Source organism: Pollicipes pollicipes, unplaced genomic scaffold, assembly GCF_011947565.3.
Source record: "Pollicipes pollicipes isolate AB1234 unplaced genomic scaffold, Ppol_2.1 Scaffold_4740;HRSCAF=5597_pilon_pilon_pilon, whole genome shotgun sequence".
Classification (NCBI taxonomy): domain Eukaryota; kingdom Metazoa; phylum Arthropoda; class Thecostraca; order Pollicipedomorpha; family Pollicipedidae; genus Pollicipes; species Pollicipes pollicipes.
The window spans coordinates 40,553,882-40,576,365 of record NW_023596545.1 but is presented as its reverse complement, the minus strand read 5'-3'; the positions used below and the strand labels follow the sequence as shown (position 1 = coordinate 40,576,365).

Here is a 22,484-nt window from a genome sequence, read left to right as displayed (position 1 = left end):
GCTTTCTGCGCCGGTTTCGTAACATTTCCCCGATTTCGGGGTGAACAACAAAAGAAAAACGCCATAGGAACCCCGTAACCAAATATAGTAGTGCGCTGCTTAAGCACCGATACACGCTTGAGTGCCGATAAGCAGAGGCACAGCTGGAGGAAGTGAAAGTCTAAGCCTCCATAGCCCCGCATTTCAACGTAAGCACCGTAAGCGGTTCCTTTAGCCATCTGCTAAGTGTTCCTCTCGCCCCCTCCCGGCTGTGGTTCCGGCTGCGGCCCTCATTTAATGGAATGCCGGGTTATGCGGTGCACGGGCGCTGCCGCGTAGGTTTGAGGTTTTACGGTACACCAAGCACCGCTGTATAGACACATCCTCGGCATTTTTGTAACCTTATCCGCGAAATGTTACTGGTTCGGTGCCATTTGTTTGGATCATCTTTGGCCTGATGCTGCTGTTTAAGTGTTCGTTGTACATCAATTTTCCTCGCATGTATTGGGTACACCATTCGCCGCTAGTGATTGACGGTTGGGATTTATTTTGACATTTGGGGCTCAAGCAGCCAAATATGCGGCGTAAATTGGCGCAAGGTGCTGTGTAGGGGACAGCGTACAGCGTACTTGTCATGATACCATCGCTGAGGTTATCACGAGGAATACGAGCTGTGGGAATTGAGGTTCAATCAAAGAGTACCCCAGTGCGCGCTCGCGTCTGCCTGAACTTGCGTTTGGGGCACTTGCGTTGGGAGTGCAACTTGTAATATGCAATTAACACGCAATGTCGCAGACGCAAACACGTCGAAAATAGCATGCAATAAAATTGGTCGGCTTTGGGCTTCCAGGCGACCAGGAGCAGCCACAAGCGAAAGTGAAAGGTCCACGGGTACATCAAAAATATTCCCCCCCGATTGAGAGGATGGTGAATGGGAGGGAGGCATAGGGCCTGTGAACGCTCATTTCGCTGCTCACAGGCCCTATGCTGCTTCCAGGGGTCCCATATGCCCACTTGCAGGGTCAATTCGATCGCTCAGGAGCCTTCTTCGTTGCCCTTGATCTCTTCGGATTCGCCCGGAGGGCGCTGCGCTGCTGCTGGGATCCTTCCTGCTAGCGTGCCGGGGCACTCTTTTCAATCATGAGATTTCCCGGATTTTTTTCCACTCGTCGGAAAGGCTCTGCACGCTATAACCGGAAGCCCCATCTGTTAACTTGCTGGGGTTTTCTCGGTTACTCAGGGACCCTTCACGTATGTCTCATTTAGCCAACCGGCATGCTCACGATAGGCTCATGGGCTCTCTATTTTGGCCCAGGGCCCTTCCGGTTTTTTGCCACTCGCTCACACCCCCACGCTCTTATCGGGCCCCATCTGCCAATTTGCTTAGACACACTCGGTCATTCGGGGTCCTCCGAATTGGGCCTTGGGTGCTTCCTTTTTTAATGTAGAGCCCTACGCACTTGTCGGGGGCCCCATCTGTTGACTTGCTCAGGCACACTGCATTGTTCGGGGCCCCGGCGCGTTGGGTTTTGTATTTGAATGCAAGATCGCACGCTCCTGTCGGTGGCTCTTTCTGATGACCTGCTCGGGCACACTCGATCGTTCCTGAGGCCCTCTGCATTGGACCTTGGGTACCTCCTATTTGAAGAGAGGGCCTTACACTCTTGTCGGGGGTCACAGACGTTCTTTCATTCGCACAAAGTAGAGGTGCGCATGGTGCATGTCGTGAGGACAGTGATCGCGACTGCGTTGAAGAAGTGTAGTGCTGTTACAAAGTGTAGTGTAGTGCTGTTATAAAGCGTTGACAGTGTAGCTGAGACTCGAAAAATATTCAAATTGATGCTCCTATTATGTCTTCACGGTGCTGCAGTGGTACTACCCAGTGCAATCATCGACGTAACTAATCCTGAAGTTTCACTACAGTACGTTTTGGCATACGCCAAAGGTGGGACACTTCCTTTAAAGGCCAGGGCGCTAACAGTGGAAGACGGCCCGAACGTCTGATGCCGTCGAATTCCACATGCGTGTTGCTCGGGGAACAATGATCTGCGGGTGAACTCGGTGGGCATTCGCGGAAGTTGCAATATGCCGTCAGCTGTAGCCCGAGTGCCACGCGGGAACGCAGAGGCACGACCGATCGCCCGTTTGGGTAACGCCTCGGGTGCACGGGTGTCCGATAGAACGCTTCGCATCGTCGTCATGTCTCGTTCGGTGATCACGTCCAGCATTGTAGCAACCGAAATGAAGCAGTGCGAGAGATGCACAACCGTGATTGTGTAGGCTGAGGACGATGCGGACGCCAAAGGTCAGTGCTTTCTGAACCCTCTGTGTACACCTTAGCAGCATCCCAGAGGGTTAACAGTGTCAAAACTTGAGGAAACATCGGCACCTCCATCATCGTCCTGGTCTCCGTCGGCACACGGTGTCTCATACGGGCGAGCGCAATTAGACGGTCGTGGCATACAGTTATTTTTAGTTCTGTTCGACTCTGGGCTCCTCTGTTTTGAGGATACTCTTCGACTGTCACCGGAGCTCCCAGCCTAACACAAACAAACCCTTTTTACCATGGACGTGATGGAAACATAAAGAACCAGCGAAGCACTTGAAGGCGCCGTGAAGTGACAAACTCGAGAGATCCGTATTTTCCGGTCCGTCTTCCCAGCGTCGCTTGGCGTTCTCCACGCTTGCAGCGCGTCTCCCTCTTAAAAAAAAACTTGGAATTCTTCGTCGTCGCGTGTATCTCATACCAAATGGCTCCTTTTTTTCTAGAGGCCCCTGACTTTGAGAACTTAACACGCGCTCGGGTGGGGGGTCAAATTGCCACACCGAAGGTTTTTTCAGAATGGTTCCAAACGGTGCGGCGTAGCCTTGCCAAATTTTGCACAGCTGTGGACAATTGAATAGCGGATCGTTTGGCATACAAAATTAGATGTGCCTTGCAAGGTCGCTGACCAATGGCAGGCCAAATTCAGGCAATGGTTTCAGGGAAGGCAATTTTCAGGGAATCGTCTAATCTGATACAATAAAGGAGTGTTTGACGAAGCCATACATCTCTGAGATGCTTTCTTAGGCATTACAAATATTGAATGAGCAAACCACGTTGACCTAAGGTCAGGTATGAGGGTCAGACCAAAGTCACAACCAACATGATTTATTACTCTAGGGCTTGCTGTATGGGATAGTTTGTGGTGCTCATTTCGAATTTATTGACAGCAGGAGCCGCACTATACATCTTCCATTGACTTTTTAGAGGTCAGAAAAGGTCATTGACCTAAAATGACCCGGGTCGATGCTTTGTTTTATGAACATACTGTCTAGCATAATCTTTGTCGCTTATTCAAATGCAAAACTAGCGGTGAGCGGTGGACCATGCCCCGGGTCAGTGTGTCAGCATGGAAGGCGAGTGGGGCGATGACTCATGTCTGAGTGAGGGGAGCGATCACGGCTCGGGGCGGTGCGTCACGGTGGCACCGGCCAGTCGCACGCAGATCGTGTTGCGGGTATGAGCCTTGGAAAGAGTATAAGAGGTGCTGCTCGGGGGGAGGGGGCGGGGTGGACGGTCTATTATGGGCTATTGGACACACATGTTGTTAACCTTTTCAATCACTCTGCCTTTGTACACTTTGAAATTAAGTGTTCCCTGCTCACTACCCATGCCAGCCTCCAACCGACCAGTATTCATTATATTAGGTCCTTAAGCCTGCTCCTAATCGCCTGAACTTCTCAGAGCTCCCTGTCGTCATCTTCGCGGAGGGTTCATTCCGGAAACGGCTTATGGCGAGTCGGAGCGTAATAGTCCATGAGTACGCCAATGGCTTTACCTTATCGTGAATTTATTATTCATTACATCAACCTGTACCCGTTTCAATGCGTGTTGGCGTCACACGGTGTACACACGCCGGAATGACAACGGCTCTGCGTTCCCATATTTATGCTATCGACGAAAGTCTTCGCTATTTTCACGTTTCGCTTGGCATGTGCCACGCGCCTCATGCAGAATTTGGTATTGTCCATTCTACGACTTCCCCGGACCCAAGGCTTACAGCATACCAACCAATCGACCCTTCCCACCAGCTAAGCCAAGTTCATCGATTCTTTCCTCCACTCCCCCCCCGCGTCCGGCGATTTCTGCGCATGCCGGTCAGCAATTCACGAGCGGTGGGTCCGTGGTCGGCCACCGAACCCCTCCCTCCCGCGACAGCCAATAGGAGAGCAGCGGCCGGCGGCGGCGCGCGGCAAGACCGGGGCGCGTGGAACGCGGCGTTAGCGCGCACTGCAGGGAGGTTGGGTCGGCGAAGCGTCGTAGCGCCGCTGGGTTCACCTAAGCTCTCTGTGATCCGCGTCGCGTGTCAGCGGATTCTTCAGACATCACCATGGTGAGAACTTGTCTACTTTTTTGCTGTTAATCAAACTGCTCAGAATTGTACGAAAAGTGTTGGAATAAGCGGTGGGAATTGGAGAGGCCAGCCGGCGCACCCAAACACTCGCAAACTGGCGAATCACGACGAATGTGTGTTTATCGCTCGGGTGCAACCTTTGCGTCACTCATCCCGGGTCAAATTTTGTATTTTCAGGCGGCAAAAGTTGAGTCGGTGTCACGTGATTTGCTGGTGTAATCCCGGCAATGGATGACTGGTTCGTAATGCCATGGCTGTACGGTCAGGAACGGATGCATGCCCCAAATTACACATTCCGTGATTCATGTGTTGGCATCAAGCGAGGGAAACATTGAAGAGCAGGCCGGGAATGTGTCTGGTGGTACTTGTGTCCATCCAAGGCCTGCCGTACTTTTGTCGGTTCACTGTCAACCGCCGGGGCCACGTGGTTCTATGGCAATCGTTACGCAGCCGCGCCTCTCGCTGCGTTTCATTTGGACTCTGCTGGAGAATGTCTTTCCGGTGATAGCCGACGCCTGCAGCCGGCTGCAGGCGTCGGTTCAGTAGGGTCAGAACCGGGCGGTCACCGGCGGGGCGCTGCCGGCCCGGTTCCAAGATGGCGCGCGTCCGACGCGGGCATGGGCGGACCGCTGTGCCGGCCGCGCCGCCGCGGCAACCGGCCCACGCTGGAACGCCACCTGCAGGCTGAGCGGACGCCGTGCCCAGGCCGGCCCCATTGTTCTTGCGGCATCAGACCGGCAGCTTGGGGACGGTGTGGCGGGGAGGGAACTGGCGCGTTGCGAAATGTGCCACTGTGTTTGTGGACGATTGAGGCGTTTGTCATGCATGTTTTGGGGATTGGCCCTACTAAAACGTTCTAGTATTATTTCCCCAAATTATTAAAATTAAAGCACTCGTATAAGTCAGGTGCGCCGTCAAGATGGTGTAAGTAAAGAGGGCCCGACGTGGAATGAAAAGAAAAGAAAACTGAACAACGCAACTGCCGGCATAACATAATATTTGATGTCGCGTGTACGAGAGGTCTGTGATGCGTTCTTTGAAAGAAATTGACGTTTTTTGCATTCGCATAGATAAGACAGTAGTTACAGCCCTATTACCTGACGAAAAACCAGGAGAAAGGAGGTATAAATGCGTTGATACTTTGGCAACATGCCGCGGCCAGTACACCAGTGAATTAATTAGTAGTTGAGTTAAAGTTATATTACATTAGTTATTATGTAAGTATTGTTATAGCGAAATAGTTATTTGACAGTCATGAAATCAATATCAGATAATTTTGAATTTACTTCTGTCGTTCGTTTTGATAAGGCGTGTTGCCGAAATATCAACGCATCTATATTTCCATTCTCCCGGTTTTATCCGAGGGATAAGGTTATTACTAGTCTTATCAACTTGAATGATGTCCCTCGCATATCCATGCACAACTTGCGTTTTTTTTCACATTGCCCCGCATCGGAATTAGCACATGAAGAGTTTTTTAGCGAGTTTGAATCCGTGTTCGAATAAGTTGGTGTTGGTCCGCGGTTGTTTTAACTTCAGTTTTGGTTCCGGTGGTTGGCAATTTTCTGTACGTGCTTGTGTGCATCAGGCCTGGCAGCCTGGCATCCTGATGCATTTATCAGCATCCCAATTCAATCGTCTTGTGCTAATCACACTTTTCCCAAATAAATGGCGCCTGATCAGGGACGGGAATGCCAACATCAGCGAATAAACTGTTTCAAGTAGACTATTTCCGTTAATCGCATGTGGTTAAGTTGCCTTTAACGCTTAGCTGGCTATGTGGCAGTACCCTCTTGATCCTCAGTCGCATACGTGGCTTTCGTCTATTTCAGCGCGAATGCATCTCCATCCACATCGGCCAGGCCGGTTGCCAGATGGGCAACGCCTGCTGGGAGCTCTACTGCCTGGAGCATGGTATCGGCCCGGATGGTCAGATCCCTTCGGACAAGTCGCTTGGCGCGTCGGACGACAGCTTCTCCACCTTCTTCTTGGAGACGGGGGCCGGCAAACACGTGCCGCGCGCCGTGTTCGTCGACCTTGAGCCGAGCGTCGTGGACGAGATCCGCACGGGCATCTACCGACGTCTGTTCCACCCGGAGCAGATTATCTCGGGCAAGGAGGACGCGGCCAACAACTATGCGCGCGGCCACTACACTATCGGCAAGGAGGTGGTGGACCTGGTGCTGGACCGCGTCCGCAAACTGGCCGACCAGTGCACCGGCCTGCAGGGCTTCCTGGTCTTCCACTCATTCGGCGGCGGCACCGGCTCCGGCTTCACCTCTCTGCTGATGGAGCGGCTCAGCGCCGACTACGGCAAGAAGTCGAAGCTCGAGTTCGCCATCTACCCGGCGCCGCAGGTGGCCACGGCCGTGGTCGAGCCCTACAACTCCATCCTGACCACGCACACCACGCTGGAGCACTCGGACTGCGCCTTCATGGTCGACAACGAGGCCATCTACGACATCTGCCGCCGCAACCTGGACATCGAGCGCCCCTCTTACACGAACCTGAACCGGCTGATTGGCCAGATTGTCTCCTCCATCACTGCCTCGCTCCGCTTTGACGGCGCCCTCAACGTCGACCTGACAGAGTTCCAGACCAACCTGGTGCCGTACCCGCGCATCCACTTCCCGTTGGTGACATATGCACCGGTCATCTCGGCCGAGAAGGCCTCCCACGAGCAGCTGTCTGTGAGCGAGATCACCAACGCCTGCTTTGAGCCGGCCAACCAGATGGTCAAGTGCGACCCCGCGCCATGGCAAGTACATGGCCTGCTGCATGCTGTACCGTGGCGACGTCGTGCCCAAGGACGTCAACGCCGCCATCGCTGCCATCAAGACCAAGCGCAGCATCCAGTTCGTCGACTGGTGCCCGACTGGCTTCAAGGTGGGCATCAACTACCAGCCGCCGACGGTGGTGCCCGGCGGCGACCTGGCCAAGGTGCAGCGCGCCGTCTGCATGCTCTCCAACACCACCGCCATTGCCGAAGCCTGGGCGCGCCTCGACCACAAGTTCGACCTGATGTACGCCAAGCGCGCCTTCGTTCACTGGTACGTGGGCGAGGGCATGGAGGAGGGCGAGTTCTCCGAGGCGCGCGAGGATCTGGCCGCCCTGGAGAAGGACTATGACGAGGTCGGCATCGACTCTGCCGATGCGGAAGATGAGGGCGAGGAGTACTAAACGTGACCTCTGTGACCACAGTCACGGCCTTGCACATTCCTTTCAAGAAATAATAAAATCCCTCGTTTGAGCATATGTTAGAACAGCTCCGGTTTCCGGGGACCGCGATAATTACACCGAATCATCACCAGCGGTACTTTATCATGCACAACATCAGTACTTCGGTATCATCGGTTTTCATGATCGGTACCCACATCGCACATGGGTTGGCAGCTCTCAGTACATGAGGTAATTTGGCGAAGCGTCTCAAACTCAAAACTCAGTTACATCAAACGTTTAACATGGTGTGGATGGCTGACAAGTGGGTGGCCCACGAAAGCAAGGGGGCGGTGTGTGAACGGTTGTCTGAGCGCTTGCGATAACCTTGGGATTATTGGTCATGAGTTATCTACACCAACTGCACCAATAGACGCGCAATTTTGCGCGTCACCATCTCTGTTCTGAACAAAACTCCATATATGTTGCATCGTGCTCCGGTCGCATGAAGTTTTGAGACTTCTACACTGCCGTTTTGTGGCGGTGACGACGTTGGAGAATGACGTAATGAGGAAAGTGTACCAGGCAAAGCGGCGATAACGCCGCAGCCGTGGAGCGTTTTAATAGCAAACGTCAAGAGGTACGCAAATGTAATGTTCTAAAAGATTATATGAAGAATGTTGAACTTGTATGCAACATCATTGATAAATATGCCATACTATCTACTATGTATCTGCAATCATTCTCCACAGCAAAAGAACGCTAATTTTTAAACTTGGTAAGCCTCCGATTCATCGCGAAGGTCGATTTTTGCAATAGTTCAATATCACTCCGGAAAGTATCAGTGAAAAAATGAGGCTTATTGTATAGACATGCAGTGGGAACGGGTTTGACGTCACGATGGGGGGCTTCCGCTAGGTAAATAAGAAGTGCTAGTCATGCTAATAATCTATTACGAATCGGCTGAGTTGCCTGCACAATGTCGTACTTGATATCTGGCGTGTCAGGAAAACCAACATAACAGGCAAAGCTGTGAAAATTCCTCTTCTCCGCGTCAGAACGGGAGGTCAGACAGAGATTGCAACAACATGCATCAGCGTAATGGAAGCCTCTGGACCCGTGGACTATACAGTGAGACCTAGGAATAGTGCACACGTGGTTTAACTGTTGGTACAGTCTAAAAAAAGGAACGAACCGACAGGGAAAAGCACCATTTTCTTAAAAAGTTAACTTAAAAAGATTTGATAAAATAGACCAATTTCGAGAACTTTTTTGAAATCAAACTTGAGCTTGGTCAGCGCTGTTCGTCAGCCAGGTTGGGCCTTGAGGTTCATCTTGCCCCACGAATGAATAATGTTTGAAGGGATCTCCCAAATTAACCGCTTCATTTCGCGGTAAGTGAGTTTTGGCTCCCCTCATCCCTGCTCACTTTTATCGTCTGCCACTTTTCCTACGCTGCCATTAAGTGTGTCAGAGGTGACGTTCCACGACTGTCACATTCTTCAAGCATGCATGCGCCATTTTCCACTGAGCATACTGTTTTGCAATCAAGTCCACGATCTCAACGCCATCATCGGTTGCTCTCGCCAAACTTTGAATCTCGGTGATGCATGCAAACACGCTGAAGGAGTGCCGCTAGCCCCCGCACCTACGCAGCACAGCACGATGGCCTCAAGGCAGTTGATCTGGCAAATCCCATAGTTCTGTCGTTTGCGTCTAATGCTTTTCATCGACCGTCAGGGGCAGATCTAGCCTGGAGTTGTTTTTTTCGGGGGGGGGGGGGGGGCAACCGTTCGTCGCCAACAGGCCAAACACAACAATACAAATGCACAGATTGGGATCCGTACACAGATCAAGAAGTAGGTAGGTCTTGTTCTTTAGTGGGAGGGTTAACAAGGGCTGAGATGATTAAAAACATTTTCTGGTCCTTGAACAGCCCTCGTACAATGCTAACGGTCAGCAATTCAATCACCCACGTGCCTGTCAAACACGATGTTTGCGCCGAGTATGACTGAGCCGCGTCAGCATGCGTTTTGTTTGGATATTCAAATCGCTGCCAACTTTTCTTCATGAAGTTTTTTTCTGAAACGGAAAAAAATGTTTGATACCGCACCATCAGTTAAAACAGACGGTAAGTAGACGAAAATTGTATGAAGTTCTGGGAATGTTTTTTAGGGGGGGGGAAATATACTCCAGTTTTTTGGGGGGACATGGCCCCGTGCCCCCCCCCCCCAAGATCCGCCTATGTCGACTGTAGCATGAATTTTCTCACGCACCAACCGCCGCCATACCGCCGCGCCCAGCCGCCGCCGAATCCGAGTGCACGTCCTCACGTGCCGTTTGTTGCGGAACGCAGGCGCGGCCAGTCACGTGCCGCTCCGGGACGCCGCGGGTCGCTGCGCCCCAGAAGCATCGGGCCGCCGCCACATGTTTCTGCGCGCGTCTGTCCGTTGGAGACTGCGGCCGCCGCCGCGGCCGGCCCCTGCACCGCCAGACCGCAGCGCCCCTTTCAGGCTCAAGACAAGCGTACTCAGATGGGACCGTATAGATCGAAAACAAACGGTGATTGTGTATGATTAATTTCTTCGTGTGCCGGCCGCCCCTCGGCGCCTTCCAAAATCGATGATCAGTATTGATTCGCAGCAACTGTCCCCCGGTCGTGTCGAGAGGCTTCGCGGCCATCGAAACATGGGAGTCCACGCCCAGACAGACTTGTGCTGGCTGGGTGGGATATTTTATTATTAACTATCCGTGCACACCGTTTTTGAACTAAGCTGTCTTGAAACCTTGAATTAAGCCGCGTTCATTCTTTGAACATTGGGTGAATATTCGGAACATTCGGAACACCCTTTGAATTACCCGTTCTCATTCACCAGCCAGTTTCACACTTCAAATTGTGTTACAACATTAGTCTCTTCACGCTCAAAGGTGATCTGGATGGATGTCACGACGTTAGTGTTACGGCACAAACTCGTACCGATAGGAGTGCTGCGGCATTAACTCCTGCCGATAGGAGTGCTGCGGCGACAGTTTTCCGTGGCACTACCTCTACTGCAGACATTTCTAAAGACTTTACTTAAACGCGACAGCACTGCTAGTGCAAAGGCTTATTCACGAAGAGCGCTACACGGCACGATTCATTCTGAGAAATGTGGACACGGCAATGCATTTTGCGCAAAAATATATGTAGTCTTTATTTATACGCAACATGACTTTCTCTGCAAAAACTCGTGGATATGAGTGCTAACGACAAAACGTGTGCTGCAAAAAACTTATACTTGCCATTACTTCATCGCTTTTTAATAAAAGCTTATACAGTCTTCACTTATGTTCATAACTTCTACTGCAAAAATTCATACACGGCATGTGTAGTGCACAAAAAGCTTATGCTGCAAAAACGTACATCAGGCCTTACTTCCGCGGCAAATATTTGACCACAGGCCTTTGCTGTAGCACTAATGTCGCGCATAAATCTTTGCATTAAAATATTGCCGTGTATAAATGACGACTGTAATGTGTTTGCAATAGAAGTAGTGACGAGTAAAATGTTTGCAGTATCGTGTAACACTACTGTCGTTTATGTGTCTTGGCAGCAGAAGTAATGTCGTAGCTGTCCTGTCGATAGGAGTTTTTTTTTCTTATAGCACTTATGTCGTGGAACCCCTTTGAATATGGAGTAAATGAAATAAAAAATAATAGGATTATGAATATGGCGGACCACTGCCGACAGCTTCTGCACGCGCCTGGCCGGCCGGCAAAGGGCTGCGTCACACACGGGGCCAGCCGACAAGGGGCTGCGTGGCGCACGGGGCCAGCCGACAAGGGGCTGCGTGACGCACGGGGCCAGCCGACAAGGGGCTGCGTGGCGCACGGGGCCAGCCGACAAGGGGCTGCGTGACGCACGGGCCAGCCGGCAAGGGGCTGCGTGACACACGGGGCCAGCCGACAAGGGGCTGCGTGACGCACGGGGCCAGCCGACAAGGGGCTGCGTGACACACGGGGCCAGCCGACAAGGGGCTGCGTGACACACGGGGCCAGCCGACAAGGGGCTGCGTGACACACGGGGCCAGCCGACAAGGGGCTGCGTGGCGCACGGGGCCAGCCGACAAGGGGCTGCGTGACGCACGGGGCCAGCCGGCAAGGGGCTGCGTGACACACGGGGCCCACGGCAAGGGGTTGCGCGGCGCACGGGGCCAGCCGGCAAGGGGCTGTGTGGCGCACGGGGCCGGCCGGCAAGGGGTTGCGTGGCGCCACGAGACCGGCCGGCAGGGGGGCTGTGTGGCGCACGGGGCTGGCCGGCATGGGGTTGCGTGGCGCACGGGCCAGCCGGCAGGGGACTGTGTGGCGCACGGGGCCGGCCGACAGCGGGCTGTGTGGCGCACGGGGCTGGCCGACAGGGGGCTGCGTGGCGCGCGAGGCTGGCCGGCGGGGGACTGTGTGGCGCGCGGGGCCGGCCGAGAGCGCCGCGCCGCGTCGCCCGGCTGTGACCGCATCCACATCGTATCACTGCAGGCTACAAGGGCGTGTAGTGGGTCCCCACATTTCTATCAATGTGCTCCAGTGTTGAATCGAACGACCAATCCGAAAGTTAACGTCTCTCCTGAATATTAGGCGTTATGAAATTCGGAGAAAAGAATGTACGTGCTGGAAAAGCACAGTAGCCTGATGGTGGTGCACATACGTTAAACTGTATTCATCTCGCCACTCAGAGCATTACATCAGCTGCAATATGCCAGCCTTTTCGTAACGAAATGGTGCTATGGGTGCGTACTCATCATCGTTTTACTTCTACGTTTTCATCACTATATCAGTTTCTAACGTCGTTACCTACGGAAAGCGCCTGGCGCAAATGTCTACTACAGAACCATAACGATGAATCATGGATCACGACCATGAGGTAACCCCGCACCGGTTTGCCTAGGGCTGAGCTGGTGGTACATGCTCAACTGATTGAGTTGATGGGGAGTGGGCGTGACGTCATATTACTTAACACACACCACGAAAGACTGGCCAGTCCTATACGAATGGCCAGCCAAACCGATGGGATGCGTATACGCAACTCACCAGTTTGCAAGTAAAGAATTCCGGGCTCATAGTGTTGTTGAAGCGAATACGCCCCTGTGCGCCGCAAATCGGAGCAGCAGAGCCTCCTGCGTCGGGTGGTTAGCGGAGGCTGATGATGCAAAATATATTGTTCGTTTCATAAAAAAGATACAGCTGGAGATCATAGGAGTTTCTTTTCTCACTCCTAGTTCATTTTCGCAGGAATAGGAGAGCGGTTGTGTGGTAGAGGTATGAAAATGCCCTTAACCAAGGTTATTTAGCTCAGTTGAGCCTGACTTGATAGAAGGCGTCTGGAAGCAAGTTCGAACGATGAATGCCAGAAACCCTATCACGAAATCACCACATTCTCATCCGCCTACTAGTTCACATCAAACAATAGAAAATGCTCGGACACCCCCACTTGCGCTTTGACCCTGCATCGCGATTAGCGGTGGAAGGTCGTAACAGTGTGCGTTATGCAGCCACTCGAGTGTTACACACACTATACACGTTCGTCGTCGCGCAATGATTATTTACATGACATAGTCCCGGAAACGCTCAGGCACGCTTGTTTTACGAGAGGAGCGTCGCAATTGACTCGCCGAAATAGACTGGGACGAAAACGCTTCGTTCTTTAAAACAGCTGTGTCTATATCTGATGGCACTGGTAGCGGGCATGGGGGTAGTGCAGACGGCACCTCTATCATGTGGTCGGACACAGATGGGGCATCAGCAGGCGGAACATGCAGCGCAGTGGGGACTAACTGGAGAGGCTGAACGCCAGAGCGAGCCAGTGGCGTCACGACCGTCAGTTGGACGAATGTGGGCGCACTCAGGGTTTGCCTCCAACAACTCGACCTCATCAACAAGAGGTTCGTACGTACTGCTATGCACGTGCCTTGTTATGAGAACTCTGCCCTGGGGGGCTAGCCATGCCAGCGCGGAATAACCACTGGTCGAGCGACGCTGATACTGAAAAGACGTTCGTACGGCGGAGCATTGGTGGCGGCACACAAAATACGTTCGTACGGCGCTACATTGGCGGCGGTGCACAAAAGACGTTCGTACGGCGCTACATTGGTGGCGGGACACAAAAGACGTTCGTACGGCGTTACATTGGTGGCGGTACACAAAAGGCCACGGCTGGAATGGAGAGCATCCGGGAGGACCTCTTCCCACTGCGAAGTTTTCTGACCGCGCGATCGCAGCGCCAGAGATACGGCCCCCCAGATGGTGCCGTTGTGTAGCTCTATTTGGCCGTTCCCTCGGGGATTAGAAGCTGTGCGGCTGCACGCTATTCCGCGGCCACGGAGAAACTGACTGGGTTACGCCGTCATGGAGGTCGAGCCACGCTCGGAATGCACGTAGGCAGGCATGCCGAATATGGCGAAGAGGCGGCACGAGCAGCCAATAACAGCGGTAGAAGTCAGATCGGCGCACAGAAAAGCGAACGGAAACCTTGAAAACTAGTCTGCAATAACGAGCATGCATCGATTTCGAAATGAAGCGGACAGCGGCCCTTTGAAATCGATGTTCATTGTTTCGAAAGGGTGAGTCGCTTTAATAAGCGTCCTTGGAGAGATACACGGAACTGTGATTTCATCTCTGCACACACAGGACACGAAGCGGTCATGTTCTTTATGTCGCTTACAGAGAGTGGCAAGTTTGTGCACCGTACGAAGTGTGACATTCGGGTGATGCCGGGGTGACGCCAACGCGTCATCTTCTCGTTGTTCTATCTCATTCGCATGTACCAGAACTGTTCGTTCATTGTACTATTCCGTCGGAATTTATCGCATCAAGAAGAAATAACTCACAAGGAAGAAATGCTTGTATTGGTGGGGTCCATATGCGTCATATGTGGGCAACCTGGGCTCATGTTAACGTGGGCTGCATGTGGGATGGTATCTAGGCTTAATATGGGACCCAAATGGGCTATCCACACGCCACGTGCGCGATAGTTACCACGCACACAGTACTAACGTGTATACCAATTGTTTTCATTATCTGGGTTTTACCACATCGTGTGCAATTCTTCTAAAACATGAGACTGCTGCCTCAAATGGGGTCCATATGGGCTGAGCACGGGCTAGCTGGGCTCAAGTCCATGTAGGATGCAGGTGAGCTGGTATTTTGACTCCATCTGGGACCCAGATGGGCTGTCCATACGCTAACATGCTCGGCACAGGTATATTAGGCCTGCTACTTTGCGCTCCCATGTTGGATTTTTCTATCATGTACAAATGAATGCATAGCAAAGGAGAGCGGCACGGGCTGGGGCTCATGTGGGATGTATGTGGGTAAGTTGGGCTCACGTCAATATGGGTTGCAGGTTGCAGGCCTTTGGGCTCCATGTTAGACTCAAATGAGCCGCCCACAGCTTAAATACCCAATAAAGTTGCCGCATTCACAACTATCTGCACATGAATTGTTTTAGTTGCTTCGAGTTTTTATCATATTGTATACAATTATTTTACATGGGACAGCTGGCTGGAATGGGGTCCATATGGGCTGAGCATGGGCTAGCTGGGCTCACGTCCATGTAGGCTGCAGGTGGGCTGGTATTTGGGCTCCACCTGGGACCCAGATGGGCAGCCCATATGCTAACATATTTGGCACAGGTGCGTTAGGCTGGCTATTTTGTGCTCCCCCGTTGGATTTTTTCTCATCAGGTACAAATGAGCACATAGCAAAGGAGAGCAGCACGGGATGAGTTTCATGTGGGGGTTCACGCGGGATGGTTCATATGGGACCTTTTCAATGAAGACCTCTAAAGATCTTGATGAAAGGCCAAATCTCAGAGGATGTATAAACACAAAAATGTCGAGGAGTGGGTGAATAGCAAGGTGCCCTACGAAACAACCAGATCTCAACCGACTAAATACAAATAGTCACACGGTACCAACACCGACCCACCACGAGCGGTCCCGCCCTCTAGCTCGCCTCCATCTGGACCAGATCTGCCTGGATCTGGCCAGCGGCCACTTCCTGTTACGACTGACCGACGTCTAAACCGAGGCCGGACACACATATCCGGGCTTGGAGGCACCGCGCGGGCCCAGCGGCGCAAGCGACACGTAGAGGCAGCAAGTGCCAAGACGAGAGAGAGCAATAGAGTGTGAGAGAGCGAGAGAGCGGGAAAGCGAGAGAGCGGGAGAGCGAGAGAGCGAGAAAGATGGAAAGAGAGAGAAAATAGAGGAGAGAGAGATAGAGGAGAGAGAGAGAGAGAGAGAGAGAGAGAGAGAGAGAGAGAGAGAGAGAGAGAGAGAGAGAGAGAAGAGAGAGAGAGAGAGAGAGAGAGAAGAGAGAGAGAAAGAAAGAAAGAGAAAGAGGGAGAGAGACTTCCCATCTCCAAAATGTAGATACCTATCTGAGACTACGCTTCACATCCATGTTTATCGGTAGTCTACGTGAGACGCGATGCGCTCACATCGGACGTGATGTGCTCACACCACATCATGGCAACTTCCACTGAGACGCAATGCGCTCAAATCAAACATTTAACACGCCGCTAAGGTACATTAAAGACCTCGTCACGTACATCACTGGTTAAAACACGCCCGAGTTGCCGGCTGAATGCGATGTGCCCGGGTGGGGGATGGGAACAGAGTTGACCCCATTGCGATATAAGAACTAAGAGATCTAGAGACACCAAATAAGCGAGTAGATAAATATTCATGGCAAGTCACTTGTGTCACATCTAAGGTACCTAGGTTGTCACCTTAGTGTTAAGTAAGCACAAACAAGGTCGACGCCCTCCGCGGTACCTACAGGCCTCTTCACACAACTAGTGCACCCAGATACCTGCTATACGTAAAAGTCACTGGCGTTTAAATGACGTTAGTGGCCTTATTTCATTTTAGAAAATAAAAATGAACAAAAGCCTTCGAGATGATTTTGCTACTAAAATTTATGATAGGCGCTCTTGTCCGAACCGCATGCTTCCCAAGGCCAGAGATTCATCGAGGTCGTTTTAGATAAGATGTACCCCCAACCCTAATGAGCTTGAACAAATCTTTTGACCTCGCTGTGGTCCAGGAATTAGGAATCGGCGAAAAAACTGCCTGCTAAAGGAAATTTTCCACCGATAAATCCGTTTGGTTTTTACCTAGATATCACTTTTATACGTGCCCCGAAGTCAACAGAACTAGTCGCAGCATTAATTTGCTCTGTCTCATTGCCTAAGCAACCACCCCAACGTTGAACGACGCACTTAAACTCCGTTATCGCACTACATTGAACGATGACCTGGCAATTACCTTCCCTGACAGTCATGACCTGGCTTTGACCTTTCGCAGGTCAGTGACATTAGGAGTACATCTTATTTGTGTAGTGAAGGATTGGCTATTCAATTACCCAAAACTACACGAAATTTGGCGCGGCTACGCCATGCTATTCGTAAAAGGTTTATTTTTAAATCATGGCGTGGTTTCTCATGTCATTTTGAGCTCTGGTGGCCACATTTTTCCGTATAGTGAAAGACTGCGCCAATTCGAAATGATAAGCTATCATATTTATTTCTATCCTCTCATATCAAATACACTGCCCTCAGCGAGTCAGACACCCGTTGACTGTTGGCTGCTTGCCAACTGATGCTCACCTATCATATGATTTCGAAGTCTCTGTTGAGTGGGAATGAACTTACATTTCCATTACGATGGTGCTATTTGGGTTGACGCCCCCGTTGTCTTGTGTTTCATTTGTGTAGATCGGACAGAAAACTAATAACCGAAAGAACGCCCTGCAACAACAAATAATGCCTAACAAGGAAATAGGTCATGTTAGTTGTGGTGCCTATCTTTGATAGGAGTGTCATCACTCAATATATGTTCGTCATGGAAATAGCACCATTACCGTGCGTTGGTTTCAATATAGGCCTCCGGCGAGACCGATACGAAGGTCAAAGTTTCCAAAAAAGTCGCAATGCCAAAACTCTGTTTCAGGCGGCCCTGTTCACGTGTATAATGCCACAAGATATACTGAGAACTCTCCTAAAACGCGTTCCGTTGCGCTCTAGTCGATATTGCTACCGCACTGCATTTGACACTGCGCACAAATAATATACGCAATGGAAAAGATGAAAAAGATGACATTTCAACTAGCTCATTTTATTCAACAGAAGCTCTCCGAACAATCTATATCCATCCTTGAGCCTTGATCAGACAATGCTACGGCATATAATGCAATGGAAACATAAAAAGCTACCCACCCATTGGCAAATGTTTTGCTTGATCTGCCATTACAGTGACACTGATGTCTTCCGATGCCCCCGACGACAGGCACGCTGCGTCCACGGCCGGACGTGACTGACGTCCACGCAGCTGCCGCCTCAGATGTCGCCTCGGTGCGCATACTGCCGCAGGTGCCAGGGGTCAAGGACGGACATGCGGATTCTGTCGCACCGGTGCCTGAGGTCGGGGTCAGATAGCTGCTCCTGTATGGATTTCCTCCAGTCCGTCGACATGCGGCACGCTGTCGGAGAGTCAAGCCCAAGAGTCATCTGGAGAATGGACTGCAGGTCGCTGTCGGCCTTCACAACGCAGTATTTGCAGATGTCGTCGTACGACGGTATTTCGGTACCTGGATGGGGGTCTGCCCTCTCTTTCATATACTGATCCTCCGATTCCCGGACTATCTTCAGCCAGTCGGGAACGGTCTCGCCGAGGGCGCGCACCAGCAGTGGCGCGTTAAGAAGGAGGTCAGCCAAGCCTCGAGGAGTGTCCAGGTCAGCCGGGAGGCCGGCCGGCCGCTGGGCCGCCGGCAGCTCGTGCTGGCTCCTGCACCAAGCACTCACAGCGGCCGGATCGCGTAACAGCTTCTCCACGTCTTTGGTATCGAGAAGTGTCATCAGGGGTGCTGCGTCCAATGTGAACATATTCCCACCGAGAGGTACCAGGGGCATCTGACAGATCAGGGCGTCCGGTGCCATGGTCATGGCCTGGAACAGAAACTGCTGCTGGTTGGTGCTGCCAAGCAAATAGTGGTTCATTCTCTCCAGCTCTGTTTTCATGGTCACTCGCAACATTGTCGGGATGGAGCCCTTCGATGAGTATTACGTTAACTGGTGCAGTGGGCCGGCGAAGAATGCCTGATGCCACGGCATTCAGCACCAGCGCGCGGGCCAGACCGGTTCGGAGCTGGTTCTTCGACGCCGGCTCCCCAGGAACCTTCAGGACGGGCTGCAGCAACGTCAGACGGACGTGGGCGCAGTCGCGTAACAACAGAGATTTTACACTGTGCTTCATGAGGCTGATGGAATGTGCCATTGCATTCAGCTCTTCCGCAGATAGGGGCTTTAGCAGGTTGATCCTGGCTGAGAAGAAACATGGCAGACGACGGATGCCCAAGGCATCATCCAAGAAGTCCAATATGTCAAGAGCGGCTCGAGTTACACTCTGCCACTGTTTGCTTGGCTTGTTTTGACATAGCCAGAGCAGCCCCGTCTTGAAGAAATAGGACTTGATGTTGACGGCTCTTCCGGCAGACTTCAGACGCTGTTTGCAAACCTTGAGAGCGCGCATCGCCAGTGTCTGCACCTTATTCATGTGCCAAACGGCTACCACCTCCGCGCGAGAGAATGATAGCCGCCACTCGCATCGCTCTGTGGCGCTGCCTTTACAGCCAGTTGGCACGATGTGAACCCCAAATCTGCAGATGTCGTTTCGTACCGCTTCCGGTGGCCAGTCCCACTGGCGGTCACGTAGAAGGAACTCGTCATCCGGCCACCAGTGAACATGCAAACAGGGTACGTAGTCATGACCTGCCACAAGATCATACTCTCCCATGGGGAAGGCTGTTGCTGGTCCGCTAGCTTCCAATGTTTTATGTTGGGGGTATGTCACGAGCAAAAAGTCGCGCATAAGCTGGCGGACACTCTCAGCTGAGAATGGTAGGGGCTCCGAGTGGGGGCAGTCTCTCCTTGGAGTCTGCAGCAGCGTTACAAAAGCAGGGTTCTCAGTCGGAACTATCACCAACTGTGGAACTTCCGAGTCACTGATTGCCGACGGTGAGTCTGAAGATGTTCGTCCCACCGAGCCTGGCTGGCGGGTGGCCGTGGCTCCAGTCACAAAGCTAACCTCACCGAGACAATGCATGATGTCCATGTCCGAACTATTCAGTTCTGGGTTTCCTCCAATGTCGTAGATCCCTTCCATCATGCTTCCGGACATGGTGGCGCTCTGTATGGTGAGGTGACCGAGCGGCGAGCACCGGCACGTGGCACGCTCCTTCTGCAGCACGTTCAGCAGGGGGACCGATCGCAGACTCACCAACAGCCGCTGCTGCTCGTCAACTACGCTGCACGCGAACACGTCCGCCGCGCTCAGCTGTGGTTTCACAGACAGGACGCAGTCAATCACCATGTCGACGAGATCACCACACTTACGGTTCAGCAGGTTCACTAATAAATCCAAATGCTCTCCCATGTCCATGACGGCACCGAGCTCTCCGACAGGAGACCGTCACGCCTCTTGCACGGCACCCCAACGTCGGCCCACTGTAACGCTGGCGGTTACCCGCTGAGCGTGGCTGCAGCACCGGCCGGCCGCTATCAGCAGTGTCAAGCAGACATCCGTCGGTACGAGTTTGGTCGCGACGCCACGGCCGAACTGCTCGACAAAACTGACGGAACTGCTGAGGGGAAGGGTGACTGCACTGGGTAGAAATATATCCGTCGTTCAGAACGTTCGGAACGAATCTCTCCTTGCGGTGGTCTTCATTATCTTGATTCGTCCCGTGAAGCGACAGGGCAATATTTCACATAGGTGATAATCGGCGCACATGGGTCCGACACCAGCGCCACGGCGCCCAGGGGAGAGCCGATTGAGGGCATGCAGCTCGCCCCCCCCCCCCCCCAGGAGTGACGTCACACCCTCGAGAGTGACGTCGTCCTAGCGCTAAGGAAACTTGTTAACCATAGGCTGGACACGACACTGAGGCGGTGTGCGACACATTGCGGGCCAAACAAGCTTCATACCACTGAGCCAGTTGCGGCCGAAGAAACACGGCCCATTGCCGTTCACTGCTTTTAGCGGCAAGTGAGTAGAGGTTCTGTCGTAGTCGACGTGATCGAGGATATTAGACCACGCGATTGGCGATTCGAAACAAGAATATAGATCTTGACGCATAACGAAGTGTGGCGTAATTTTTTCTCTTCATAACAAACGACTGCGCATTCAGGTTTTTATTGAACTGGCTTCCATCCTGTCATTAAAGCTGGAGCCCAACGTAAGGTTGCTAGCAATAAATGTTCATGGTGGGTCAACATCGTTTACTTTTTTATAAAAAGAAATACTGGATTGAGATTATTGTACGATGTGCAATTTTGAAGAAATCGCTGTATATTGTAAGCATTGAGTGATAGTTAAGCTCTAAAAGGCTTTCGTTTTGAGCATTTGAGACGTATTTTTGTGACATTTTTTTAGCGTATCGGTTCTAATCGTTTGTAGCTGCCGAGTAACTACACATACTTTATTTTCAGTCGCTTGCTCGAATCTTCCAAAGTTCAGCGTAGACAATGCTGCATTAGCCGATTTATATACCGTACTGGACAGCACGTAGCCAACTGCACACCAGAATAGACACTATGTATGTTAAAACAACTGGAAGCGCTCGTCCCAGTTATATTATTTTTCCCGTGCGTCTGTAATTCGGCCAGTCGAATGCCTCTTTGGCCTTAGTTGGACTTGTGCTTTCTTTTTTGTTCTGCATTCTTTCAGTTGCCTATAGTTTGAAAATATGGAAGGGGAGACGGTTATCAACCAACTTCAAGGTAAACAAGTAGCGCAGGCTCTTCAGTGAACAAGTTATTCTCACCGGGATGTAAATCGCAGTGGCGAAACTTGTTTTTTTCTGTCACCGACGAAATTTGGAACAGCCATGATTATCACCTGGGGTCAAATATATAAAAAAATCTTACAATATACCCTTAAATGCGATAAATTACAAAAACCAAGATAACTAAAGTGCAATGCGTCATAAAGAGCACAAATATTTATTGGCTTCCTTCTAGGCGACTTCAATGCCACCAAATGGCTGCTGATTTTGTTCATTCTAGCAATATATATTGCTAGATATTCTAATACATTTTCTAGCAATACACTAACATAAGTTAGTGATCAGTATTCAACTACCTTGAACATTAATATCCTGTGGAGTTCATCTTTTAAATGTAGTGAGAATGAGGTGGAGCATCGTTATCTGTATGTGGAACAATGCTAGTGTTACGCATTTGAGCAAAATCTTAGTGATCCGACTCAAGTGATATTTAAATTTAATCACGTTTTGGAGGCAGTAAATTTTCATGCGACGGAAACCAAGGTGCACTATGGCAGCTAGCACGTTGAATAGTACGACTGTATTGAGTTTGCAAAAGATTGTAGGGTCTGGGTTATTAACAGTGAAATTCGATGTCTAGATGTCAGTGTTTAATGTAATGGAAAAATATGCACCATCATAGTTAGTGTGCTGAATGCTCCTACCGCCGTGTATTTGGGCATAATCGTAGATGTTGGAGTTACATTATATTGAATTTCGACGACTTGGACGTTATGGGTACCAGTTGGACATGCTGGCTGGGTAGTATTTTAAGACGTTTGATGGAATCAATTTGTAGTTCAAAAAGTTAAAAAGGTAGCCCAGGCCGAAGCTTCATTTGTGTAATTTTCAAATTGATGCTCGGAAGGGGTTAGGATTTTCAGCACCACAAAATCTTGGCAAAGGATTCTCCGACATAATTTTCAGATGAGTTTAGCTGGTGGGTGAATCTCAGTCTCAATTGCAATCCCACAATTTTAACAAAAGTTCTAATTTCAAAGCTGATCGCACAGCTTGCCCCAACCAAACAGTCATTGGGAAACGGGCTGTCGGGAACTGGTCGGGATATCTCGGTCGGGATCGGACGGAAATTGC

At 51.3% G+C, this 22,484-nt stretch overlaps 1 pseudogene across 1 annotated transcript; it reads left to right on the top strand.

The window, feature by feature from the left end:
• The first annotated feature begins 4,200 nt into the window (after positions 1-4,200).
• LOC119098545 (tubulin alpha chain-like) lies at positions 4,201-7,629 on the top strand (annotated as a pseudogene). The gene is made up of 2 exons (XR_005094257.1): positions 4,201-4,355; positions 6,209-7,629. The product of XR_005094257.1 is annotated as a tubulin alpha chain-like (transcript).
• The last annotated feature ends 14,855 nt before the right edge of the window (positions 7,630-22,484 follow it).